Source organism: Rousettus aegyptiacus, unplaced genomic scaffold (assembly GCF_014176215.1).
Source record: "Rousettus aegyptiacus isolate mRouAeg1 unplaced genomic scaffold, mRouAeg1.p scaffold_m13_p_3, whole genome shotgun sequence".
Taxonomy (NCBI): domain Eukaryota; kingdom Metazoa; phylum Chordata; class Mammalia; order Chiroptera; family Pteropodidae; genus Rousettus; species Rousettus aegyptiacus.
In genome coordinates, this window is record NW_023416306.1 from 142,760,716 (window position 1) to 142,775,550 (window position 14,835).

General features: G+C 39.9%; 1 protein-coding gene across 1 annotated transcript in view; it reads left to right on the top strand.

Moving 5' to 3' along the window:
• Positions 1 to 6,758: 6,758 nt before the first annotated feature.
• PPM1A (protein phosphatase, Mg2+/Mn2+ dependent 1A) overlaps positions 6,759 to 14,835 on the top strand; it is a 42,674-nt gene continuing 34,597 nt past the window's right edge. Inside the window, exon 1 of the mRNA XM_016162390.2 lies at positions 6,759 to 7,059. The gene's annotated coding sequence lies outside the window, so the exon portion shown is untranslated. The remainder of the gene's footprint in view (positions 7,060 to 14,835) is intronic.

Genomic DNA, 14,835 nt, shown 5'->3' on the forward strand with positions numbered 1-14,835 from the left:
AATTAAATAATACTCGTAAGTGGCCTGGTGTGGAGCTTGGCACATCTAGGTCAAGGTCGTTCCCTTCCCCTTATATTGAACTAAAATTATCTTCTTTGTAATTACCACGAATTGGTTCTAGTTCTACTCAGCAGAACACAAAGGGAGTTGGTTACCTTTTTCTATGATAGAGCTCTAGTTTGTCTAGATCCTGCAATTAAAGAAAATGCATATTAATATCTCCGTATTGAATTGGTATCGAGCTTAAAATGACTTCATTTTTCAGTTACTGCTTTTACTACAAATTATTGCTTTTACTATACTTTCCTGAAAGTAACAATCAAATAAAGATTAAAGGTAAATCTAAGTACTGACCACATCCCTCAAATATGTATTCAGTACACATCTGACCATGGTAGCTTTTCTAAAGGCAAAGGATCTGTTTTGGTGATTAACTAACCTTTCTGAGCACTCACTGGGTGTCAGAGATTGGGTGCTTTTAGCTACAAATGCCAAATACAAAAATAAAAGTGGTTTAAACAATGAAGAATATTTATTACCCCCACTGAAAATAAGTTCCCAAGGTAGACAATTCCAGGGTTGGGCTCAATGCCTCAATAATGTGAATGACTCAGCCTTTTGCCATCATTCCTCTTCTCCACATTACTTCGGTTCTTTGCTAGATGACCAGAAGTTCCAGGCTCACATATAGACATAACTACATATGGTTGAAGAAGGCATTGTCTCTTCTGCGACTCTTTTCATTAGGGAGGAAAATCTTTCCCACATCCATCATCCCAGTTATTTCCTTTGGGTTCCATAGGTCAAAATTGCATCATATTACCCATGCCCTAAGCCAGTGCTTCCCAACTTTTTTCACATCAGGACACAAAAAGATGATGTTTTTATGACACAAAAGGGTACCAGAGCCAGATGGAAGCATCTCAGGGGGTCAGCAGGTGAACCTCACTTGGATGTCCCAAGGGCTTGAGGGATCAATACCTTGTCACATCTATAACCCATTCAAGACATATCAGTGTGTGCTGGCACATAGATTGGGACACTCTAAGCTATAAGGGAGACTAAGAAAATATGTATCCATATACAAACTCTAATGACAGAGGGGTCTACTGATGAAGAGGAAAAAAGACGTGGTGGTCAAGGGCACCTCATCCCTTCTAATTCTCATAATACATCATGAGAGAAAGTATTTCATGGAATGAAACAGGGGCTAATAAGGTCACAGGGCCAGTAAGTGGCCCACTTGACACAATGGAGGCTGCTCCAGTGGTATGCTGGTAAATGTTTAGCAACTAACTCTCCAAATGTAGCTCGTCATGCCTGTTGGCTAATATTTTAAGATAAAGGTGAAAAAACAAAGATGTACTATGTGGGAACATACTTATCTATGATGTAAGTGACTTTTTTCCTGAACTGGATGTTTCTGTGCTGTTCATCATGTAACAATTATAGACACAACATACATTTTAAGTTTAATTTGGGTTACTAACACTTTCTCTATCACTTTCTTAGGTCTATCTAGACAATCAACAAAGCAATAAGTCAAGTCCTGATTTGTGGCATTTGCTGATTTGCAAGGTGCAAACAGTCCCTCTATGGCTAATATCAGGCTACCAAAGTGAAGTCACTGAAACCAGTGTTGGGAAGAGATGTGAAATAACATATTATAGAGAATTTTCATCATACATACACAATATGTATAAGTAATCACAAGCATAGATAATAGTAAGATATAGTAAAATAATTTGGATGTGGTAAAATTTAAGTATATGTTACCTTTGCGTAAAATTTATTTAATTGGAAATTAGCATAATTTAATTTTTCATAATGGCTGTATTTAAAAAACAGCTGGCAAATTCCTAAAAATTTACCAGTCTGTTCTCATGATAGTACAAGCCAGCTCCACACACCAGGACATGCTCTTTCTACCCCTTTAATCTCCTTGCCGTTTTTCTCACTGGCATGTAAACGCAAGGGATGATCAGTAGAAGACAGGGGGAAATCTGGGTGCCAGTCAGTATTTTTGATGACTTTGGCTAGTTACTATCTCTCTGACACTCGGTTTTCTCTTTTGTTAAGGATGAGAACAACAGTCTTTGCCTAGCCTATCGACAAGATTTGTTGGGAGGATTAAATTGGTTGATCCAAGTGGCAGTGAAAAGCAAGATGTATAAAAAAGCCTTTTCGATGATGGTTTTTTCATCCCTGGTTTTCAACCAGGCTATCATTGTTAAGGATGCAAAATGTGTTGCAGCTTTCAAAAGTATGTTTTAGTTTGAGATCTTATGTGATGCCCACATGAGATAGTAATTACCCAGAAAAAAAAAAATGTTCTTGAGAAGTCCAAACTTTTGCTAGTCTTTACTCATTAAGAACAGCTATCTATATTGGGGGAGGGGAAGTATTTTTTCAAAGCATGTAGTTTACTCATTTCTAGCTGCTGTTGGATTGTCTGAGAGAACTTTCCTTGGGACTGAGGAATGCTTCTTAGTTTCAGTAGTTATATAAAGGTCTTTTGATTTTTAATTTTGATTTTTCAAGCTGCTTTTGCTTTTTGGGACAGACCAATTCACTACATTATTTTGTATGGACTATACCCTTCTGCTCAAGGTGTTTTCCTAATTGTAAAATGGATTAAGTATCCAAATATCCTAAATTGAAATTCTAAACTTGAGCAACTTTATAAAACATTTGCCTTGAGTTTGCCGAACTTCTCTTTGCTGTGTAAATTCGTTTTCTGCCAAAGTTCTTCTTTGCACCTAGCCCTTTGCTGGTGCTGATCCTCTAGAAAGCTCTCCCCTGATCCTTTGCAAAGCTGACTCTTTCTCATCCTTCAGCTCAAATGCTAACTTCTTAAAAAAGTCTCTTCTGAACACCTGATCACAATCTGCAGTTTCCTTATTTATTTGTTTGATTCTTTGTCTATATCCCTCATTATATTATCATCTCCTTGGGAGCCGGGCTTTTGCTCATTGATATCATTACCTAACCCCAGTACCTAGCACAACGCCTGGCACACAATAACTATGTGTTGAACAGATGAACTTGTCTGACAAGAGCCGCATTAACGTTGTAGGGCTATGGCCATATGTGGTTCTCTAAAGGCAAGGACTGACCATAAAGACTATCCAGGGCTTGGTCTGTGGAGCTCGTGGTGGCTCACTTTCTCTCAAGGCCCAGGGGAAGCCCAAACAGCAGCAGAAGACTGCTGACTTCCCTCTGCCCCACCCTATTGGGTTTCCTCAGTGATGTCACACAAGACCGGATTCTCTAACCCTTTTCATTCTATGACAGTTCTCTAAACAGCTAACTTTTTCATGACCTGATATGGTGGGAGGGTGCAGGAATGGAGGAAGGAGGACTGGAGTAGGGGGGACACACCCCTCAACGAAATTAGTTTAGGGGCACTGTCTATTCATATGTATTGTTTCAGGAGAAAGTGAGTAACAGAAGCTATAACTTGGATTAAGCTAAGAAAAAGAGAGAAAAGAAGAATGGGGAAAAGGGTAAAGGAGATAAAAAGAGAACGGAAGAAAGAAAGAAGAGCGATAAAAAGAAAAGAGAGAAGAGGAGGACAAATGAAGAGGATGTTTGTGAGAAAAAAACATGAAACAGGTAGTGGAGGAGGAAGAAGGAAGAGCTGAACCTACGTTCTACTTGGCTTTGTAACTTTTGGCTAGTGACTGGCTTCAGTGTGAAAGGATAAATGGTTCAGGTTAGGGGGATTCTCAGGTATTCCCCTGAGGGAGAACTTAAATTGCTGAGATTTATTTTGAGAAGCCCAAGCAAGACTCTCTCAGGGGTGACTTTCCTGGATTCGCAATAGTAATGGTGAACCTGGAATGTTAACCCTTTCTTTAAATGATGAATTGTAGGGGAAAAAAGGAGAGAGTATTAGTGACCAGACTAAGCTGAGACTCCTCACTGTAACCCCTGTCCTCACCCCAAGCTAATAGCATACAGTTAAATTCAGGACTTGAAAGTCAATCTTTCAGAAAATCTTCCTCTTTGGTAACTGAAATACAAACAGATTTCCAAAGAAGAGTAGGATAGTTTTAGAATATACCTATAAAAACTACTAAAATACAGTGTGGCAGTATATTCCCAGCAATGTTTCAGAAAAACTGTGAACATCCCTAATGTGTGTAGGCCCAAGCAAAGCCTTGTAGTTCAAGAAGAGAAAACTTTTAACATTCTTTTTCAATGTCCTTCCCCCACCCCACCCCAACCCCTTTTAAAATAGTTTTTGCTCTTAGTATAATATTTAGGGAATATTTAGTATAATATTTAGGAAACATAATATTTAGTATAACAATAAGGAAGGGGATATTATAATATCAAGCATATTTATTCAGATGATATTAAGATAACTTTGTTCTAAATTTTAAAATGTTAATCTTATAACCCCTGAGTTTCCTAGTTTATACCAAAATGTCTCTACAAGCTTTATCCAGAAATAAGAAATAGAGGAAGGCACAGCTTTACTGGTAGTCTGTGGTACACTGTGCAAACGCCTTAAAAATCTCTATGTTCATATTTTCTATTTTTCTACCTCTTCTGCTATAAGTGACCCAGATTCTCCTACAAGTGTAGAGGAGAGGGAAGAAAGTTATGGATGCCTAAAGGAAGGAAGCAGAAAGACAGGCAAGACCTTCATGTTTAATGCCATTACTGCTATTAGCAATCCTGGTTCTGCCTTATGAATAAGAAAATTTGTTTTCTAAGGCACTCCCAATAGTGGTTGCCACATGGGCTTTTCTATTTCAGAATGGTAATGAATCCACTAGCATGCTAATCATGCTGTTACTTGTCTGAAGTATTAAGGATGCCATTAAAGGCAGAGTTTCAAAGATCTTTGATCTAATTTTCCTTTTTGGCAAGTGTGTGGAGAAGCAATTTGGAATTGTGTCCTCACATACTAGACCAAATACAGAAGTGAATTTTATTTTTACTTTTTATACCTGGAAATGAGCCACCTTCATCTTACTCTAAGAAATTCTAACCTCCAAAACATACGGTAGAGTAATTTTCGGGGTTCTTTGAAGATTCGGCCTGCCAGTGACCATTTGGTGATACTGTTTGATCCTGTTACTAGCTCCCAGGCCTAAAAGTGAAAGGAATAGAACCTTCTCATGAAAGTTATGTTGAAAAAAATTGGAGATGGTTTTCACAGCTTTAAAAGCAGCTAAATGTTTGCTGGTGACAGAAAGACAAAACAATAGGTTGCTTTTGATCTGAGCTGGGGAAACAGTGTGGTTTTAGGAGATACAAAGCACTAGAGTACAACTTGCTACAGTGAGCTCCTAAGGTAAAATGGAGAGGCCTCACCACAAATTGACCATTTTATTGGTCAGAACAAAATTTGGCTAATATTTTCTGTGTTCTTTTGAAGTAGTCTTCTTCTACAATGATGTGTTTGTTTGTTGTATATACAAAACCATTTTTTTAAAACACGTATTTTTCTTTTAAACTTCTGTTCCTGAAAATGTGGTGTAGGTCAAATCTATGAACAGGTTAAGTCTCTGACAAGAAGGAAAGGCACCCCAGCCAATGGGAAGCCGTGCTGGTGATGTACTGCTCCCCAATTCTGATTCATTGGCCTGCTAGGGTTTGTCATTCTATCCCCCGGCGTCTGCAAACCGCGTGGGTCGGGTTTTCCCTAGTCTAGCTAGCTAAACTGGATTTTGGCCGCCTGCACGTGCAGTTTCAATTAGGTTTAGCTCATTTCTAACTCTTCATAGAAGCAGCTGTTACGTTTCTAAGTATCCTCCAGATTTTGAGAAATCCTCCGTTCCTTTGCACTCACTAGAGGTCCCCTGTGACAGAATCATGCACATAAGTACAATGTGGGACCCCACGAGCTACAGCTGTACAGAAAACCCACCAGCAATTGAGCATGTGCCCAGTGCGTGTATGAGGGTGGGCGGTGATGGTTAGCATGTGTTACTGCCTTTGGGGACGCGAAGTGTATGGCTGGGGCACCTCCGTGGGCCTCCCGGGGTCACTACGGGAGCATGGCTCTGGAGACGTGGAGTCCTGGGGGAGGGGGCCTGGGACCCAGAGCGTGTTCGAACCGCAGTAGCTAAGCCGTGAACAGGCCGCAACTGAGCTCGAGATAAGTCGAAAGGCCGGGATCGGTCTTAGGGGATCCGTGGATGGCGTCTTCACGGCGACTGTGGTGTTTATTGGCAGACAGGTGGAAGAGCTGGGGCGGGAGGCCGGGACGCCTTAGAGCTTCCGAGTCCTGGCTCGGCAGACTGCCGGGTTGGAGAGGCTTCCGATTCCCGGAATTCCTAACAGTCTCACTCTCTGTTTAGTCCCCAGCGCCTGGGCTCAAGGCTCCGGTCCCGGGTCTGATCCGGGATTCAGATGCTCCCGACAGCTTCACCCAGGAGCCCAGGCCGAAAGGGAAACTAAACTAGAAAACCTGGGTAGGACAGTGGCGTCATCTGCAGCCGCCCCTCCCCCGCCCGCCGGCCCCCGGCGGCCCCCGGCGCAGTTCCTGCCCAACGACATCCGGGTCTCTCCAGCTGCTCCGCCGGGCCGCAACTCTAGCGGCTGCTCAGCCAGCGGGGCGGGGCGGGCGGAGGAGTGGGGGAGGGTCAGCACGGCGCCGTCGTGAGCGCGCCTGCGCGGGGACGCGCTTGAGGCGGCGGCGGCGGCAGCGGCGCTAGGGGCGGGAGCGCGCGAGGGAGCAGTGGCCTCCGCGCCGGCCCGGGCCGCAGCTTCGGGTGCTCGGGAAGCTGCAGCTCGGGAACGGGTGGTTGGGGAGGGGGGGTGGGGGGGCGCTAGTCTGGTGGGGCGCGAAAGCGATGAGTCTTCGGCTCTTCCTCCTCTGGGACCCGCTCTCCGCCTCCCGCTCCAACGCCCGGATGATCTGAGCCGCGAGAGCGCCGAGAGCCGGGGACCCGGACGCAGCCCGGCTCCTCCCCTCCTCCGCCCCCTCCCCTGCCTGACCTGGCCGACCGCCGCGGTGGTGACCCCCTTTCCGCCCCCTCCCCGGCCGCCGCCGCCGCCGCCTCGGCCGACCAGGGACCTGCCCGCCTGCGGCTGCTCCGGGTAAGCGCGACACTCGGGCCGAGGGCGGGCGGCGTGGGCCTGCGCGGCGGCGGCGGCGGCGGCGGCGGCGGCTGCCAGGCCTGGGGCCTGTAAACAAGCCGGGCGTCTGCCCTGGCGCTCCCGGGAGGAGACGCGACAACTCCACCCCCTGGCCCGGCCTCCTCCCGGGAGCCGGCGGCGGACGGCGAGGGGTTAACGCTCGGCGAGGGCGGTGGCGGGGAGGCGGAGGCGGGGTGTTTGTGGCGGCGACGCGAGGAGGGGGCGCGACCCTCCGGTCTCCTGGGCCGGGTTGGGTGTTTGCCTCGGCGACGCGGGCGAGAGCCGCAAGGCGGCCTGGCCCGAGACCGGCCGGCGGAACTTTTCCTGGGCGAGGATGGGGACTCCCGGCGCTCCCACCCTCGCGGCCGCGCTGCCCTGGCTGCCTTGGCCTCCGACCCCGGGGATTGGGGGGTGGCGACCGGGAGAAAGACGGGAGAAGACATCCTTTGTACCGGACTTAGCCTGGAAACCCAAATTCTGTAGAATTTGCTTCGAGTTTTATAGGGGGCAGAGCTGAGAGTGAGGCTCTTTCAGAACTCAAGCCAGTGATGCCTCCAGTTCATTCATTATTAAGGCATCGAACAAATCCATTGAAGTAAATCACACAGATTTTTTTCTCATCTCTTTAACCGTGTAAATTGTGTGGGTAAAAGTTCTTGATGTTAGAGCTTCGTTGAGGTATGATTCTGTTCTGCTTGTAGGCTTGAAATATTTTCTTGAAAGACAGCTGGCTGTGGAGAGCCATCTACCAACCACACTTTTAGATGCATTTTGAAATTTTCATCACCTGAGCTGTTTTTCCTTTTTCTCAAGCACCGCATGGTACTTAGGAAATCCATAGAGATCATATTCCAATTCAAACCGAGAAATCTATGTGCCGCTCTCACCTCCAACCCCTTTTTTTTGCAATTGGAATAATGAGCCGAATTCGTTTTAAGAAGTGATTGGAAGGAGGGTGAGAGGTGTAAAAATCTATGGAAGATAGGTATTATTTTCCCAGAGTAAATGATTTTTATATTGTAAGATTAGAAATTTTAAAAATTGTTTTGAGGGAAAAGGCTTCTTCCTTTCCAGCTTACACGTTGGAATTTTAAACATAACCACTGTTTAGATGCAAAGAGCTCTGAGGAGTCAGAGGACTTTATTTATGTAGACAGTATTCTGCCGAACCTTAGGGGCTCTCAGTAGTCCAGCAGGACTTGCTCCTCAACTCTTTTACTGTAACAGCCTCACTCACTTTTATACTTTTATCTTTTTTACATTTTGAGCCTTTCTCGAAGATTATATTTCTGTAACTCTTTACAGATTAGAAAACTGACTAGTGACCCACCTTACTTTCAGTTTTCTAATCATAGGTGTTACCTTTACTGATGTAATGTTTCCTTTGCCAGTAAATAAATTGAAGCACAAAGTAACATTCCTTGCCTGATGTTATGGTTCTGCTATGTGTAACTCATCTATCTGATTAAATATTCAGTCATGTAGGGATGATTACTTTTAACTTGCAAGTTGGAGTAGTCCCATCAGAACTATAATGAACTGCACATGGAAGTTGCTTAAGACATTTTTTGTTTGATATCATTAAACATTTTTCATATTAGTGAAGTCGTTATGGGAGAAATATTAAGACTGGTAAAGTTTGGCTAGGTACCTCACTATATTAGAAATAACATGATTGAATGTTGTCATCAAATTTTTTTTTACATGGCATATATGTATGTGTGTGTATATATTTTTAACACGGATTGCATTTGTTTATATTTTAGTTTGAAGGGCTGAAGTGATGACCATAATTACAGTATAAACTGTTGAAGGGAACACTGCACTAGGAGACAAAAATTGTTTAGACATGGCTGTGCTCCAAATATCTGTGTCCATGGACAAGTCCTTTAACCTTTTGAGTCCCAGCTTACAAATCGGTAAAGCCAAAGGGGTAGATTATAATATCAAATGTACTGTCCAGTTAAATTTTTTGATTCTCTTAACATTGTTTATTCAGTATGCCTTGACCAAATGCCTAGTATGTACTCAAATGTTTCAGCATTCTAATCTGATTATCTTTCTAGGTTTTGTTTTATTTAAAAGAATTTTAAGTTGGTGATTGTTCTTTAGGAAAGATATTCCTGTAGGTAGCCTATATTGATTTTTCTGTTGGGATTGAGAAGTCTGGAAATTCCACAGTAGACAAAGGGTGGTTGAGACTACACATTTGAACAATCACAGGACCCTTGGTAGTTTGATGTGAAAGGCATTTTAAGAACACGTGAAGGTTTTTGAGTTTACTTGGGTCTTGCTTATCTTATTAATAAACCTTCGAAAATTTATTCTCTAGTACCTAATTTTTTCAAAGAAATCTATAGCAACATCATATTATCATATGGTAAACATTGATAAGCAGTTACTAAAAACCTACAGTCTTTGAATTGGTTCACATTACACCTAGAACCGTTTATTATAATGGCTGATAGAATATGTAACCAATTCTGGTTTAACTATGAATCTGTTTAATAATTTAAAACTCAAAACTGACATATATGTCCACAGGGAGCTTGTTATCCCGAGATGCTCACTGAAGAGAACTGGATTAATTTCTTAAGGTGTAAGTCTGTGATCATGGAGAAATAATTCATTATAAGCTAATATTTTGATGATCACCCCTAATGATCATCTAACTCTTGCCTCTGGGCCCCTGACCCTAAGTGGTACTCTTGACTACTTTTCATTCTTAATCAGATCAACGGAAGAAGGTAGTCATGTAAGAATATCAACTCAAATGGAGTCCTATAAGAGTTAAGGAAGAAGATAAAACAAGGTGTGGCCCTGTGAAATATTTGGACCTTGGGGGAGGGGGGAAGGTGTTATAAGGCAACTAGGTAAAAGTTTCTGTTTTCCTATACCTTGGATAACTTTATATTTGAATATATTCTCTTTTCCATTTCAAAGAATGTTGGATGTCAACATTTTAAAAATTCAGTTGCTTCACTTGTTATTTCACTATTAGCCAGGATATATAAATTCCTTGACTTTCCACAGGGATTATTAACCACCTTATATGAAAGAAGCTTGGGTTAAATTATATCTGAATCAGAAGGTTAATATTTTTCTTTTCCTCTTTATAATACCTAATGGGCTCTGTATTACACAAGTAACAATTTTGTATTTTATTATGAGTCTTCAGGATATATTCCTTGATGATTTTGACCTTTGCATGTCCTAGCTATCTGTGTGCTATCTAGATAATCTCTTTACCTAGCTTTTCTTTTGCTGAGGCAGGTAGGAGGAGCTAGAGAAAATAAACAGTAATGAGAGGTGAGAGTTTCCATATACCTTTATCTAAAACATAATAGGCTTTAGAATTCTTGTAGGAAACTGAGGTAAAGGTACTGGATGTTAGCATATATTAATAAAGTAGGCTATTGACATTGTGTTTATAAAATTAGAAGTGTTTTAAACATTTCTTGAGTAAAATGTATGATAAAGGAGGGAGCTTGAGTTTTATAATTCTTAATATGTTTATTTGGAATCCATTGACCAAGTTTATGTAATATTTGTATTTAGGAGCTTGTTTGAAAGTCATTAAGAGTTTTTGTGGCTGATATGATTTGACTTAAAAATCCTATGAGACCAAACTACTTTTAGATCAGAAGAAAGTGAATAATAAAAGCCATAATTTATTGGCCATTTATTTGTGTCAGGCTTTAATTTTCACTGCAGCTCTCTAAAATATATGATGTTATCTTTGTTTGACAAATGAAGAAATGTAGGCTTGGAGAACCTAGGTTACATGCCAGGATCAGATCTGTGTAGATATAAAATATTTTCAAAATATTCGAGTAGATTTTTCCCTATTGTTCCTAATAGTCAAAATTTGAAAAGCTGATGTTAATACTTCTGATCCAGATTCCTTGAATTGAGAGTCTTTATAAATTTAGTTGTCTTCTTATGTAAGGATCTCTTCTAAAACATTCAAAAAAGATTTAAGAAGCTCATATTCTCATTCAAAAGTTTCAAAAATCGGCAGAGCTAAACAGTTTTATATCTTTAACTATCATTGTTCAAATTGAGGAATGGAATCAATGTTAATTTGCAAAGGGTTGATATCCTTAATGAAGAACTAAGGGAAATGTTCTGAGTACACGTAGTAGAGCCACATCGAAGGCTGCAGAGAGGGAAAGATAAAGTTTTTTAGTGGGGTAATCTTGGGCAGTTACTACTTGATTTCTCTGAGACTCAATTTTACCTGTTGATGGAAAAGGCTTTTTCATAAGGTAGTCTTAAAGATTAAACGAGATAATTGCGTAAAGCACTTGACATTTTCTACCATGAAGAAAGTACCAAAGAAATATGGTGACTGCTGTTACTTATGAAATCTTGAGATTAGTATATGAAATCTTGAGATTCTTAGAGGGGAATAGAGACTTAGTGTGAGATGGTTGTCTTTGAATATAATTTAGCAGTGAGCCTGGAAGCTATAAGAATTATCAGAAAGTGAATAGAGACTTTAGAAGAAGTTGTAAAGGTTGTGAGTATATAGAACTGGTATTTGAATAGATTAAAAGTTAAGGGGTACTGGAAGAGGAAGTTGAGTGTGAATAGATTTATTTGTATGAAGCTGGAGAGAAGTCGTGGAGCTAATGATTAGGTAGGAGTAGATGGTTAAAAAGAGAATAAAAAGTAATAAAGCAAAGGCATATGTTCAGACTAGAAAAGTGAAGGAAATTCAAGGGTTGGTCTTTTGAAGAGAAGTTAACAGGTCATGATTAGAAATGGGCAAGAAGATACTGCTATATAGTAAACGAAAGTAAGAAAACGAAATTATTCTAACTAACTCAATTCTTCCTGTTTGGAAGAAATAAAGAGTCTTCATAAAAGGCCTTGAAGCTTTACACGTGGGTCCTGGTAATTTAAAGTTGAAGAATTGGAAAAGTTCCGGTCTTATTACCTCATACCCAAACCATAGTTTTAGAACTCGTAACTGGTCTTTCCTACCAGCATCTTGTACTGCATCTCCCTTCCTAATTCTATAAACATCATAAAATTCTTTCTAAAATATTATTTTCATCATATTTATCTGTTCAGTATACTAGTGACTTCTTTTGCTTCTAGAATAAAGTTCAGAATTCTTAGTTTGGCTTTTGACACTTTCCATAATTGGACCTTAGGACTAATCTATTTCAACCAGACTGGTACACTTGCCATCTGTGACACACCCTGTACTTTTCTCTCAGTGGATCTTTGCTCATGCTAATTGGTAGCTTGGAATTCTTGCCTTTCCTTCTCCAGGTTCTGTTTTCTCCTTTATCAAGCTCATTTATAGCATTTCCTATTCCATAAAACCATCTCTGATCACCAGAGTATTTTCTCTCGTTTTCTCTGTACTTCTAGAGCAGTGTCTATTATATTATTTGTTTTAATCATATACTTTACTGCTAGGTATTTGTGTTTTAATTATAATTGTGTTCAATTAAATTATAAAGGGCAGAATACGATAACTTTTTATTATACCCAAAGCCTAGCACAGTGCCTTGCGTGTAGTAGACATTCAGATATTCTGTTAAGCATTAGGCAAAATCTACCTGAGAGCAGGAGTGATTACTATAGACGATGGTGGAAGAAGTTGAGCTTTCTGGGAGCAGACACTTATGGATAAACCTAGAGAAAGATTCTACAAATCTGAAATGTGTGAGAGTTTACGTTGGAAAATTAGTTGACTGATTCTGGACCTAAAGGTTTCATTCTAATTTCCTGTGTTTGGGCTTCCAAGGTTAACAGGATATTCGTAATTATGCATCTCTTTCCAGAGTTAAATTTGCAGATACTATGAACTAGATATCCTTTTAAACGGAGAGAAATTGTGGAATCACAGTAAATAGACAATGTATTAGTTAAAGAAGGGAAATAACTATCAACTGATGCAATGTGAACTGAACAAACGTCTAATTTATGAGTAGTCTTGTGTTCATATAAACTAAACTTTCAGCCTTGTCAAACAGTTAAACTATTTCTAATATTTAGAAAATACAAAGTAAAATTTCTTTCATAAAATTTTTAAATAGGTAGTTTTATATAGGCAGTCTGTAGCTGCTTACTTAGATCCATTTTTTGGATTCGATTCTTTGTGTGCCTCTTAAGTTTATCTAGCCCTGACATTAGCTAGTAACAATGATAAGTTACATTATTGAGCATTTATATGCCAAGCATTATCATAGGAATTTTCAGTTATCTCATTAAATCTTCATACCTATGTGAGATACATACTATTATTGCCTGCGTGTTAATAGAGGAGGAAATTGATACAGAGGTTAAGTTACTCATCCAAAGTTTGACAGCTAACTACAGAAGCCAAACACTTGTCATTGGACTTTTCAAAGCAATAAATATGTGCATCACTGCAGTTTTATTGCTACTACTAAAAGAAAACCTGTTGGCAATTGTGATAGCTTAGAAAATGTTCGTATGGGAAGGATATGACTATACTTTCATTGCACCCAGAAAGTGAATCTTGTGATTGAGTTGGGATATGAGGATGGAAGTGTACACTAAGTTTGAAAAGCACAGAATCACTTGTCATGTCAGCTCCCTTTAGAACATTTCACCAAGAAGAATTATAAAATTTTTTAATATAAAAAGGCATATGAGATATAGTTATCATTCAACTAGTACTGCAAGCCATACACAATTTTGCCTTATGGCTTACTTTGCAACCCACTGACGTAAATGATTTCATTAGTTCTTTACCTTTAGTCAAATGAAATTTTTAATGAATTTAAGAAGATAGTCTTTAATACAAGCTACCTACTTGGGCTTACAATAGAGATTATACTATTGATAGAACATTTTAATAGAAAGATTTATTAAAAATCTTTGAAAGCAGAGACCATTTGGTTTAAATAGGTATTCAATATATGATTGTTTAATCTTTGTAGTCTCCCTGCTCCTGCTCATTTTCTGATGAACACATGACAAAGAAAATTGAATGGGAGCCAGAAATATAGTAGACTATAAGAGCACATTGGTCATGTGTAATCCAGTTTAAGTTTAAGCTTGTGCTTTATATTCATCAGTGATCAGTGTTTCAGGCAGTGATGTAGATAAACAAGGTTTTTTGTTTTTTGTTTTGAGTCATGCTGTAGGTGGCTTTTTTTTTTTTGTAATTTAAAAAATATGTTATTCAAGAACTGTCATGCTTTTTCAAAGAATAAGAACAGAAATCATCATGTATTTTAACTGTCTTGGCTTTTTAGCATTGCTCCTTTGCTTTAGCATGAGTGGTTAAAAAAATGCATCAAATTCGGCATTACGTAGGAAGTACAGCTTACTTACCTTTATTAATAGAATTCAGAAATGAAAATAGTAATGGTAAGGCTAAGCAAAGAAAGACTATTATTTTTTGTTTTTATTTTGCAAACAATCATAAACTTTAACCAAACTTTAGAAAAACATCTTTGCAATATGACATCATGTTTCAGAATGTAAATAAGTAGTAAATAAAATTTTCACTTTTTATAAAACAGTAGAATATTATCCTTGCTGAGAGTCTGTAAGGCTGTTTTGGATGTCAAGGGGCTGATCTTAGAATTGACAGCTTTTGTTCTGTGCTCAACCCACAGCTTAAGCCTGTGTTACTCCATATCTGTCATCTTCATTTTCTCTATCTGTATAAATGCTTCCTGATACTCTAAGCCTATTAAGCCATCTAGTGTGATCTTGTACTGGTTTGCTAGTCAGTAGAATAAG